This window comes from Sinocyclocheilus anshuiensis, unplaced genomic scaffold, assembly GCF_001515605.1.
Source record: "Sinocyclocheilus anshuiensis isolate Anshui unplaced genomic scaffold, SAMN03320099.WGS_v1.1 scaffold590, whole genome shotgun sequence".
Taxonomy (NCBI): Eukaryota; Metazoa; Chordata; class Actinopteri; order Cypriniformes; family Cyprinidae; genus Sinocyclocheilus; species Sinocyclocheilus anshuiensis.
The window spans coordinates 2,462,006-2,474,977 of NW_015544192.1; the positions used below are offsets into that span (position 1 = coordinate 2,462,006).

Sequence of the window (12,972 nt, forward strand, 5' to 3'; positions counted from 1 at the left end):
TTTTTTTTTTTAAATAACATATGGCTTTAAAGTTATATAGCCTTTTAAAAATAGCCTTTTAAAGGTCATTGTTTGGGGCGGCCTTCCTCCTCTTTCTCCTCATTTAATTGATTATATTACTGCTCCTCACTTTCACTGATCCTCCTCCCTGAGAACAATGTCTTGAGATCACACATAATGGTGCTCAAGCTGTCTGTTGTGGTCTCGGGTTAAAAAGAAAACAGACTTGACAAAGACGAGGGGCCGGCAAGCAAATTACAGAAATGGCATCATTAATTACCCAATCAGCCCACCAGGCACAATGTCCCCCATACAGACAAAAGAACATCCCCGGAAACAAAGTCCATTGCTGTGCAGTTTTCTGCATGACTGTGCCTTTAGTTGACCAGAGCTCAGCCTCACGCACACTGAAACATATGGCAGCAGTGTCAAAGAGGCATTTCAGAGACACTCTCACTGAGTGAAAGAAATGCTTGTTTGATCCTGTTGTCATGGAGATCACTCGGGTAAACATCAGTAATGTTGTCGCTACAGTAATGTGGATATTTTGGCTTTTGAGGGCTGCCTGATGCTCGCCTGTTTGCTCTCGACGGGACTGTAGCATGTAGAGACGTGTTGACTTTTACGTCACAAACAGCCCGTATGACACCTGATGTGCAGCAGACAGTAAAACTGCTCCTACTGCACACGTCACTGAATTAGAGTCTGCTGTCTGACAAATGAATGATACAGCACTCTCTTTCATCAAGACTTACATCAGCACTTTTGATCACACAAAACTCAACTAATGAGCTGATAAAAGAAAGTACAGCATTATGGTCATATCTCCGATCTTAGATACATGTACAGGTGGTTCAACACAACATACTGACGCAAACACCACAATCATAACAGGCTAAAAATACAAGATGACTATTACAGCCATCTCCTCTCAGTTTTGTCTGCAAGATATTAACTTTAACATACAACTTTAACTTCACTAAGGTTTATTTTAACCAGTCTTTGACAAAAACATTTAAGGCTGATATTTAACGCCTTTGTGACACTTAGAATGACACTTTGAGAGCAGGTCAGCTTCCATATACAGTATCAAATAACAGACAGATAGCAGACTAAGGAGACTTTCTACCAGATTCCATGCATATCAGTTATGACACAGGTTCTTGAGCTGTCAAAGGAGTATAGCGCTTCAACCATAGCTTGAATCAGACCCCACCTACTTCTGATTTACATGTTTGGTAATACTGAAGGTGCAGACACCTGAGTTTCACCCATGCACTCTGATGACCTGAAAGATATTTGATATCATACATAATCTTCCTGCAGTTATTTACATGACTGTTTAACTCTTCATGTAGTTTACGTAGTTGTATAAGACACACTTGCAGTTTAAATGCATCCACTAACCCTGTATTATCATATATTTCATATTCATATCATATTATATGCAATTTATCTGAATGTGGTATTATTCAGAATTGAAGAGTTATATAATAGATTTAATGAAGTAAACTTTTCAGACAAATAACTATAAATTTCATCATATTACTAAACAAAAAGTAACTAAAAAAAAATAAATGTAAAGCAGCAATCTCCAATTAATGTTTGATTTCAACCAAATTATGCATTAAAAAATACAACATTAAATTAAATCCAACCTAACCTAAAGTTCAGCTAATTAAGTGTTTGGCTTTGTACACTAATAATTTTTATGGCTTTGTAATGTGAGTGTAATGATGAAGCATATAAATACATTAATATGGTACTAAACACAAAAAAGACTAAAGAATAAAATGGTATTTGTAGGCCAGACTTTAAATGCAACACTTAAATGGCTTGAAAAAGGTTGAAGACTGATGTAGAATATTCTAGATTCAATAACAGTTGAAGCAAAATGAGAAATACTGCTTTTAATTTCATAACTTTAACTACTTTTACTTCATGAAACGACATCCTTGGTACATGTAAAGAGGACAATGATTGTTGTATAGAGCTGTGCTGCCTGTCTGCTGCTCCTAACTACACAACTGTTTGACACACTTGCATTAGAATAGGGAGGGAGGAGGTTACACAGAAAGCACAGGATTTAAATAGCTGGAACAAAAAAAATCCCCCACCTTGTTTAGTGAAATCAAATCCTTCCTCTGGTTATATCCAGTGATCAAAATATGAGCTGGTCTGTTTCAGCTACAGGTCAAAGTACTGAACACAGTCGCACACTCACCGTCTTCAGCCTCCTGTCTGGCCCCTAGTCACACTCTGATTTTCCCTCTCTATATAGAGCCCGGACAAGCCCTCCGACCCACCCCTCCTGCTTTTGCCCTCCTTCTTTTTACTTTCTGTACCTCTCTCCCTCCCACACATCCAGACACAACACACACACAGACATGGGAGCTACTTTAGGTTAAACCCCTTTCCTTGAGGGTTTTGAATGCTTGCATCAGGTTTGGGGCACTTTCCATGCCACACTTTTCCGGTTGGTTAAATCATTATGGATCATTATGTTATCTGTCTCACACCACTGTACTTCTCTTTCTTGTTTTTCAGTGAACACAAAGGTCATTTCAGAGGTAGGTTCTTCCCTCACCACCTGCTGGCCAGCCAGACAACTACATTCACAATTCACATCACATCACATCAACTGATGATGTCTCCAGCAACTGGTCTTCATTACACAATTTGACACATCTCTGCGCATGTTGCAATTCACTTTACAACACAAGCTGGCATGCCCTTTACAAGCTTTGAAAAGAGGATACTTTATAGTCAGGCGCGGATTAACTCACAGGCTTGCCTAGGCTGCAGCCTAGGGGCCCCACGTATGCAGGGGCCTCGGATTGGCCGGACTATTTTTTTTATTATTTTAAATTTTCTTCAGCGCGAACAAAAAATACCCTCAATGGCCCATAAGAAACATCAAATGAGGATTCGTTGCAGAGCGTCTGACAAAATTAATGTATTGTATTGTAGAATGCACGTTCAGCAACGCCGAGTTTACGCGATCGTTAAACCGAAACCGAAAGTAAAAAGCGCACGCGCATTCAGAAGCGATTGTAATACCCCGCGTTTTCAGAGTGACTCCTTGATGCGCGCAAATTAGGCTACATGTCATATCTAGGCTGTTATTAGTATGTACAGGTGCATCTCAATAAATTAGAATGTCGTGGAAAAGTTCATTTATTTCAGTAATTAGTTGAATTACTTAAATAAATGAACTTTTCCACGACATTCTAATTTATTGAGATGCACCTGTATGCTGTAATAGGTTGTGTAGTTGTCTATAGCTGTGGTTCTCAAATAGGGGTAACGCCACCCTAGGGGTACTGCAGGGGGTACGTGAGAGAAAGTGGAAACTGACATTTAGGAATAAATCATGAAAATAGGTTATTGTATTTTTATATGAAATTAGGACTACACAAAGATGCATTAAAAATGAAGTCATAAATTGAAAATGCATTTCAATTTATTAGAGTTATTTATTGAGAACCGGATCCGGCATCAGGAGCAGTGTCTGCGCGCTAAATAATGTAGGTTTATGAGAGGTTGCGATAAAATGGACAGGTGGCTTCTTAAAAGAGGACAAGCACCTCCAACAGAAGACGAACATGCTAAAAAAAAAAAAAGCCCAAACCAGGGTCAAAATTATACATTTTTCTTTTATGCCAAAAATCATTAGGATATTAAGTATAGATCATGTTCCATGAAGATATTTTGTAAATTTCCTACCGTAAATATATCAAAACTTAATTACTGGAGTAATGATGCTAAAAAAAATCAGCTTTGAAATCACAGGAACAAATTACATTTTAAAATATATATTTAAATAGAAAGCAGTTATTTTAAATAGTAAAAATATTTTTATTATAAATCCATATAATTTATCCATTTTAAAAAATTGACCCTTATGACTAGTTGTGTGGTCCAGGGTCACATTTATTTCCCAAACTAAATCATAATTTTATAATTTATAATATTTATAAAATATTTTGTAACTTGCTAAATTATATATATATATATATATATATATATACACTACCAGTCAAAAGTTTTTTAATAATAATAATTGTTTTTTGAACAGCATATCAGAATATTATAATGATTTCTGAAGGATCATGTGACAATGAAGACTGGAGTAATGATGCTAAAAAAAATCAGCTTTGAAATCACAGGAACAAATTACATTTTAAAATATATATTTAAATAGAAAGCAGTTATTTTAAATAGTAAAAATATTTCACAATATTACTGCTTTTGCTGTATTTTGGATAAAATAAATGCAGGCTTGGTGATCAGAAAATAATTATTTAAAAAACAATAAAAAATCTTACCGTTTAAAAACGTTTGAACGGTATAGTGTAATTTTAGCAACAACTTCAAAGCTCCGAATATGAACTGAAAACAGATTTTGAGGTTGACGACCAACATTTTCTAAAGGTGAAGCACTCTTTTTAACTGAACATGGCAGAAAAAAAAAACTTCTGATCCTACTGATGGAAAGTGCCATACGGTGTTGAGAAAAAAAGGCTCCACACCACAAATTTGCATGCATGCTTCCTCTTGTGACTACTTGCATTGACCTACATTGGTGGTATTGTTTGAATTGTTCATGTGAGTCATGTACAGTAACCTCCTACATATATCAGTAACATTACATTGAAGCTGCTTGAGTGAATGAGTCCGATTGGGAGCCCACCACATATTTACATTTAGCCACAGATGTGAGCAAAGAAGTATGCAACCGCATGGGCTGAGATAACCCTGAATGTTCCTATTGGCGACCCTATTCTTATTCATTAGCCTTTGCTATGAGTTACTGTACATGCATGTGTGATTCAGAGACTACGCACGATGATTCACATAATGCACATGATAAAGATTTCACAAGGGAGTGTGGATATACAAGACCTGTGAGTCAGAAAGTAGCCGATTCACTATATCAATGTCCGTTTTTCCATCAAGAATGAAAAATCAGTTCCCAAAAACACTGCTGATAGTGCATGCGTCAAAGAAAAAGTAAAGTAAAGTCATTCTGGAACAATCTGGCTCTTTCTCCTTGAGCAGAAAAACCCCCACAAAAGACCCTCAGAACAGATGCAATGTGTCAGCATGACAACAGGCTCTCAATACTCCCCTCTAACAACTGCTCTTGTGCATGTTTTAGTGTTCAGTAGCCTATGAGATCCACAAATGAGTCAGAAATGACAGAAGCTCATGGAGCGGTTTTAACTACAAACTAGTCCTAGTCAAAAGGACAAAGTGTCCTGAACCTTTCTCGTGGAAATATCCAAAATAATTTGGCTTCAGTTCATGTGTCCCCAGGAACACCACACCCATAATTTTGTCAAAAAAAAAAGAACAGAACTTTTCTTTTTTTCTTTTGTCAAGAAAAAAGAAAAGAACGTCATGTTCTAGATTTAAATAGAAAAGAGAAAAACCAAATATGCTCTGTTGTTCTAATTTTAAGTTAAAATACATTTTCAATAAAAATAAAAGCACACCATTTGTATGTTGTTTTCCTTTGAAATGTGTAAACACCAAGGCTCTGGGCCGCTATCAAATCATTTCTCTGTTTGTCATCCCAACCAACACAAAATTGCAACATCGACTCAACCAATGACACGAGTCTAGAGGCAGACTATCCATTTGCCTGACCACTTATGGGAGTGTAACCTGTATGAAAACAGTCATTAATACCAATTCTGATACAAATATCAGAGTTCCCTTTTAACTATGACAAAATGATCAGAACATGCATTAGCAGAAGTGCTGCGGTCACAGCTATGCTAACAACTTGGACTGCGTCTTTCCCACAATAAAACAGCTATTCTGCACAAAGTGCACACCTATCTCAGAGCGTCCTTTGTTCAGAAAGACATCACATTTGTGGCCTAGTCATGATGTGAGGCATTTATTACTTCAGAGAAAAGACTGAGATAAGAGATGGCGTTTTACTCTCAGTTTCTCTTTACCTAACTACTATTCTAGGTTTTTAACATTTACAACTTAATAATAATAATCTAATAACATTTTTACTGAATGAATGAATGAATATTTTTGAGTTTGTAGTGGATTTTTGTTTGATCCCATTAGGAATGGTTTCAATTTATGAAAGATGTTCCTTTAACAGTCCTTTTGTAAAGCTTATACACAATGTGAATTTTGAACACCTCAATTGAGTGTTCCATGATTCAAACATGATTGAGAAATCTTTTTATTAAAGAACTGACAAAGTGCAGACAGTTTATAGGAATATCTAATTATAATCTGTATTATAGCTGAAAAAAAAAAAACATCACGACATATTCACTTAATTTAGCCCATCATTCAGCAGGTCGGTCTGCAGACTCTTTCCATAAGCGTCTGACTTAGTTAAACTTAAACAGTTTTCACTTTGATTTTACTTGTATGATTATTTCTACACATTTTTCAACTTTGTTGATGATTACTCAGCATTCAAGCACAACTTAGGCATCTTCCATTGCACAACAAGAAAACAAGTTGTTTTCTTTTTCTGCATTGCTTCAACAAGGCTGACGATCAAAGTATTATGGTGACTGTAATTAAAACATGCTGAGGCATGCTGCCATTTCTAATGTCGACTGCAATGTGTGGGAGCTCTTGCTTTTTCTCAATATTTCTACCAAGTTAACATCCTCTATTTCTCGCTCTCATTTAAAGTGATAGTTAAGAATTCTGTCCTTGTTTACTCACCCATTTGACTTTTGTGGAACACAAAACAAATTAAAAAAGCCTAAGCTGGTTTGCTGGTCTTAGTTAGTCTCTCAGTTTTCAGCTGATCAGGTAAGGAGACCAGCTGGCTGCTCATCTAAACTAAATACCAGCTCAGTTCAGGTTTGGAGACCATCTTAAACCAGCTAGGACTAACTAAGCTACTTACTAGTGAAAACCAACAAACTTCCTCATAACGTATGCATAAATGTGCTGATATGAGGCCAGAGAGATCACAGCTTTACAGAACTTTGCTTGTGATGTTACATTTATCTCCTCTTTCTGTTCAGTGCCTATAACATTCTCTTACTGCATCTGGACCAAATAATAATTACAAAATTTGAATGTTCAGTAGGTGGACATAATTGCTTTAAAGTCAAATGAAATCTGGAACGCAGATCTTCCTCAGAGGGCCAAATGTTTCCTTAGGAGAAAAAAGCAGAATCTTATTTACCACAAAAACAAATCCTCCACTTTTTAGCCAAAGCAAGCAAAGTGCAGGGCCCCCCGAACAAATCCCACATCTCCCTCAATGCTGTTGCATTAACAATCCAGTCATATTAGTAGGTTTGGAGAGTTGGGGTCTCAGGTGGTCAGAGGGACACACGGGGACTGTCCCATATCCTGTTGTCCAACAGTGTGTGATCAATGTCTGTCACCCCAGCCCAAACATCCCCCACCCCAGCACACCACCCTGCCCTCAGCCATATACACTGTTCAGACAGTCTTACTGTGCCTGATGACTAATTCATGCATTCAGAAGGGCAAACACTAGATAAATGAGACACAATATCAGAGAAAGTATCCTGGCCTCGAGGTCTTCCTTAATGAAATATTCTGGGTTTAATACAAGATAAGCTCAACTGTAAACGGTAATATGCTGTAATGTTGTTACAAAAATAGTCATTTGTTTTCTTAAAAAAAAAAGAAATAAATGTAAAACTTACAATGTGCTTGCCAATTAAAAAAAATAGGGCCACATTAGGGCCACAGAAATGCAAAGTTTATAATTTTACAAAAACACATACATTACAATCTTTGTTTAGAAAAGGTTAGTACATGATTTTTGCACACTATAATCCAACTAAATAGTTGACGGTAGGCGTTGACTTCCATTGTAAGGAAAAAACACTATGATAGTCAATGGCTACTGTCAACTGTTTGGTTACCAACAGAAAAAAGAGACTCATTAAAAAAATGTAAGGTATGTTAATGACAATTTACAATTTTTGGGTGATCCCTTTAATGGATTTTAATGTTTTCTTCCATGATCTAATATTCCATTATGTTTTCATCTGATATTTCATGCTTATGTTTTATTGAAACTTCCAGTCAAGTCATGCTTTTTGTTCATATGGTTTTTCTATACTTTCCAAAAACTGCTTTTTGGACATGTTTTAGTACCGAGAATACCAAGAGGAATCAAAACAACAAAAACAGAGCACTTTTACAAGGCCAAGAAGAAAACCTGTGGGGGCGGATGGAACAGTCCTCAGTACTTAAACATTAACCCCTCTTGTTATCGGGGTTAAAGTCATAAGGAATCATTCTATTTATCAACACTGCTGAAATAACAGCAGTTTATAGACACTGAAAAGAAAGAGGAGATAAATGTAACATCACAAATGTAAAGCTATGATCAGCACATTTATGCATATGCTCTTTTGGCCGTTCTGTTGTGTTTGCTTCTGTACACAGCAGGGAATGCTTTGATACTGGTGGATGACAGGAAGTAATGCGAAGACCCTTGTATTCTGGACTCTGGTGGGTGGCTCATTCAGTTTTTGTCTCAGAGCCAGAACCGTCACACAGAGGGAATTGTCAGTTAGGCCTAGTTATATCTGGAACTACATTCTCCTGTGGAATAAACAGCATCAATGTTCCCTTTTTACAGTCACTGTGGAGATGGGATTAAAAGTTTCAGAGAGAAACATCCTATTTAGTAGGAACATGTTACAGAATCACACCAACAAAATTAACCTCAGTCAAGTCAAGAAAGTTTTTTTTTTAATACCGTTATTTTATTCTGCAAGGATGCAACTGATCAAAAGTGAGAGTAAAGACATTTATAAAGTTACAAACTGTTTTTATTTACGGTTTCAAAAAATATTAAGCAGCACAGCTGTTTCCAGCAGTATTACTAATAAGAAATGTTTCTTGAGCAGCTAATCAAAAAATGAATGATTTCTGAATCATATAACACTGAAGACTGGAGTTATGGCTGCTGAAAATTCAGCTTTGCCATCACAGGAATAAATTACATTTAAAATATATAGAAAACAGTTATTTTAAATTGTAATAATATTTCACAAAATTACTGTTTTTACTGTATTTTTGATCAAATAATAGCAGTCTTGGTTAGAATACGAGACTTCTTTCAAAAACATAAAAAATCGAACTGACCTTTTGATGGGTAGTTTACATAAACAAATTTTATCACATTATATGCAATATAATTCAATATTTGGTAACACTATTTTAAGGTGTCCTTGTTACACGTTACATGTACTTACTATAGTTAGGGTTAGGATTTGGGTTTGGCTTAGGGTTACTCACATGTAATTATGCATAATTACATGTGAGTAACCCTAAGCCAAACCCAAATCCTAACCCTAACTATAGTAAGTACATGTAGTTGATTAATATTACTCAGTACTTATATGTATAATTACATGGTAAGGACACCTTAAAATAAAGTGTAACCTAATATTTTTACTGCTTTTGTTAAATAATCGTAAACTATATAAATTAAAAAGTGTGTGTTTTTAATAAAGCCAAATATATAAGCCTAATTTATAAAATAGAGGTTTATAAGTCTTCAGGCATAATGAACTCAATGACACTATTTACTATAAAGAGAAGGCATATAGGTTTGTAAAGCAGCATTATGATATAAATAAGAGATGATATACTGCATAAAATGCTTAGGAGAACTATACACAGTTTGCACAGAAATTGTATTTTCTAACTTGTGTGGTTATGTAATTACTCTGAACGGGTTAATGTCAGGAGAAGAGTGAAGTATGACTGTGTTTTAAGCCCACTTTCAGTATAAAATGTGCTTGAAATAAATGTAATGATTTGAACACCTACAGTAAACAAGATAATGAGTACTGTTGTAAAGTGCAAATAAGTAGGAACACGTAAAAGAGTCTCAAATACTAGACCATCCCAGGAAAAAGATGGGGCGTCTGGTCAGTCTAATCTTGACCTACTGCATGACAGCTGCACTCCAGCAGGAAGTCCAAATTTCCGCTGACATGAAGCTATTTAAATCATCAGGCATCAAACCCACCTCAAATACCACTTCTTCCCTTATATGCTGAAAGTGGTAAGGGTACATAAGCAGCACACTCAGGAATGGTTTCTTCTCCACTGATGATAATTACTCTGCAATTCCCATAAACCTTCACTACTGACCTCTGACCCTTTTCCATGTACTCTTCAGTACTACTGCAACTTATACATGTTCTTTCTGCTTTATTGCTGCATTTTATATAAATTTACATACCATATACTATATATTTGGGAGTATAGCCTCCACAAATCATACACTAATACTGAAATAATACATTGAAATGAACTTGAATGAAGTCAGCATGACCAGTGTTCGGAATATCAACTACAAGTGCTCACCTTCCACAACAGCAGACCCCACCAGGACAAGTTTTCACATGACCTTCCCAGTTCAAACCTTCAGAATTCTTCAGATGTGTTGTCACCACGCTCAATGAAAAATAAAGCAACAGGGGAAAACAACAGAGAGGACAGAGTCAAGACAAAGACTCAACAATGTCAGAGTTGTGAGGTGGGAGGCAACAATTTACTTTGATAAAATCCTGGACTCCTCCTGAGAACTTCACCACACAAGAGAGCCTTCGAATAATCCTGAAAAACAACAACAACACAAAACTCCAAATAATGAACAATCCATTGTACATTAGTTTAATTTGTCCATGTCAGAGCCATGGTCAGATACACAGCCTATAAAATAGAAATATCCATATTATACACTTTATCTAAACATCCTTAAAATATCCTAAATCTATTTCCTGTGAAACAGAATAAAACTGTTTCCAATGGGATAAGTAAAATATGTATAAGTAAAAGATGTAATTTCTAAAAACAAACATTTTCTTACACAATTTTGCTTATCAAGTGTATTTTTCTAATTTTAAGGCCGCTTAGATGTTTTTACTGGTAAAACAAACAATTAAATAAATAAATAAATAAAAAAGAACAAACACAAACTACTCATTAAGACAATTACTCTATGCATTTGAAATTCAAACTGCAAGCAAATTACTTTTGGCTAATTACTTTTGCTAAGTTTGACTGTCCAGACAGCTTGGACAGATTGAAATATTGTAACACTGTGCATGAGTCATCTGATGAATTGACAAGTGATATAATTAAAAAGGCAGAAAAGAAACTGCAAACATTACAAGTAACATTTAGGATGACCTTTTTGGTTACTGAGGAAAAAATGTGTTCACTAATTTTTGGCCATGAGTGTGTAAAACAACCAGCATAGAGCTACATACCTGTGTAGAGATAAGACACAAGGCTGAGAGCCCACATTGTGCTTCCTTCGCTAAATAAATCTTCATTAGAAACCTTGCTAGGTTTCAGAGCAGCTGACTGACAGAGGATCAATTCTAAAGGAAAGTTAAAGTGATCTATGGGTACATTACAGTAGATATAAGCATATTTTACCTTCATGAGTTTGAAATTCCTTTCGAGTATCTGATTTGAATAGAGGTAGATTCTAAACAAAGAACTAAATTTAATTTAAGGGAAATATACACCATGAAGAAAAGCTCCTGATTTAATCAACTGTCTGCCTTATGAAAATGTAATGCTCAAACAGTGTGATGAATGTACATTTTGATTTTGTCGATTTCAAGGAGGACCTTACTGAGGACGGAAGCACAAATGGACTGCACATGGACATGGTGTACAAGCTCTGTTGCACTATACAAACTGTCCTGGTAATTGGAGTGAAAGGAAATCAATAGAGAGCCTCTTTAAAGTCTCTTGAGCAGATGCTCGGGCCCCCAAACCCCCAGACAACAATCAAAACTGTAATCATTACACACTGAGGTCCACCTGAACCCCACAAAATACAAGCTCTCAGCCTTAAATGTGATTCTTTAGTGATTTTATCTGAATCAGGAAAGAACAAGATCTGCAGCACAGGCACGTTGGCAGAATGTCAGAATCATGATTATGGGTGGTCTATACCATTATCAATATATCAATAAAATATTGGGCTATTTTGACTTGGGCCAGTAAGCAACCACCCAGAAAATGTTGGCAACTACAAAGCAATGTGTTAGAACCATTCAGAACACTTTAGTAATGTAACACGGTTCGTAGTCACGGGAAGAAGGAGGCGAGAACCGGCGAACATTCATAAAATAAACACAAAACTACGGTGGCCGAGAAGTGCAAAGCAGATCACAATTCTGAAAACAACATAACAAATTACAAACGCAAATGCAAGTCTAAAAAACAAAATAACAATTCAGAAAGCACAACAACAATTCAGAAAACATTATAACAAGTCAGAAAACACAATGACAAATTCGAAAACAAAATAACAAGTCAGAAAACACAACGACAAATCAGACAAACCGGAAAAGGTAGGTATAGTTTGAGACAGCGGCATTGGTTTGGGATTACTCACCGCTGACTGGTCGAGACATCTGTCAATCAACGTATACAGGAAGAACCAGCCAAAGAACAGCAGAGTACTGGTAGAAAATTCGGAGATGGTATTAAAGTAGCTCAGTTTAAATGTATTGTATGAATTGTCCTTACTATGGAATAAAAAATACGGGGTGTATATTTACATTAAGTTAAAAGTGGCTGCGAAACATCAGCTCCAGTGGTGCAGATGGATAAGTGTGTGCCCTTGGCTTTTTGACACGATCGACCCGGGTTCGATCCCACCTTTTGCCGAACTTTTTTTTCTCCCTTTTCAAATCTCGTATCACAACGTAAAGGCATTTATTTTCAATAAAAATTAAGGAAATAATCAAAAAGTTGAAAATAAAGTATCGGGTAGGGTTAGGGTAGGTGTAGGGAGGGCTTTATTGTACCAATAAGGTGGCATCCATTTAATAATTAAAATAAAAATGATAATTTACACTCAATACGTTACTATTGCATACTGTTTTATAATGTACTACAATACTGAAGTGCAGATAATTGCCACTATTTGCAACAAGTAGTATACTT

At 36.0% G+C, this 12,972-nt stretch overlaps 1 protein-coding gene across 4 annotated transcripts in view; it reads right to left on the reverse strand.

The window, feature by feature from the left end:
• LOC107696600 (tubulointerstitial nephritis antigen-like) overlaps window positions 1–10,430 on the reverse strand; it is a 30,822-nt gene extending 20,392 nt beyond the window's left edge. For 2 of the 4 annotated variants that reach the window (XM_016497038.1, XM_016497036.1), the window contains exon 1: window positions 2,118–2,243. The gene's annotated coding sequence lies outside the window, so the exon portion shown is untranslated. Of the gene's footprint in view, window positions 1–2,117; window positions 2,244–10,365 lie in introns of those variants that run through there. The other 2 variants (XM_016497039.1, XM_016497040.1) reach the window with 2 other exon arrangements.
• Window positions 10,431–12,972: the final 2,542 nt, after the last annotated feature.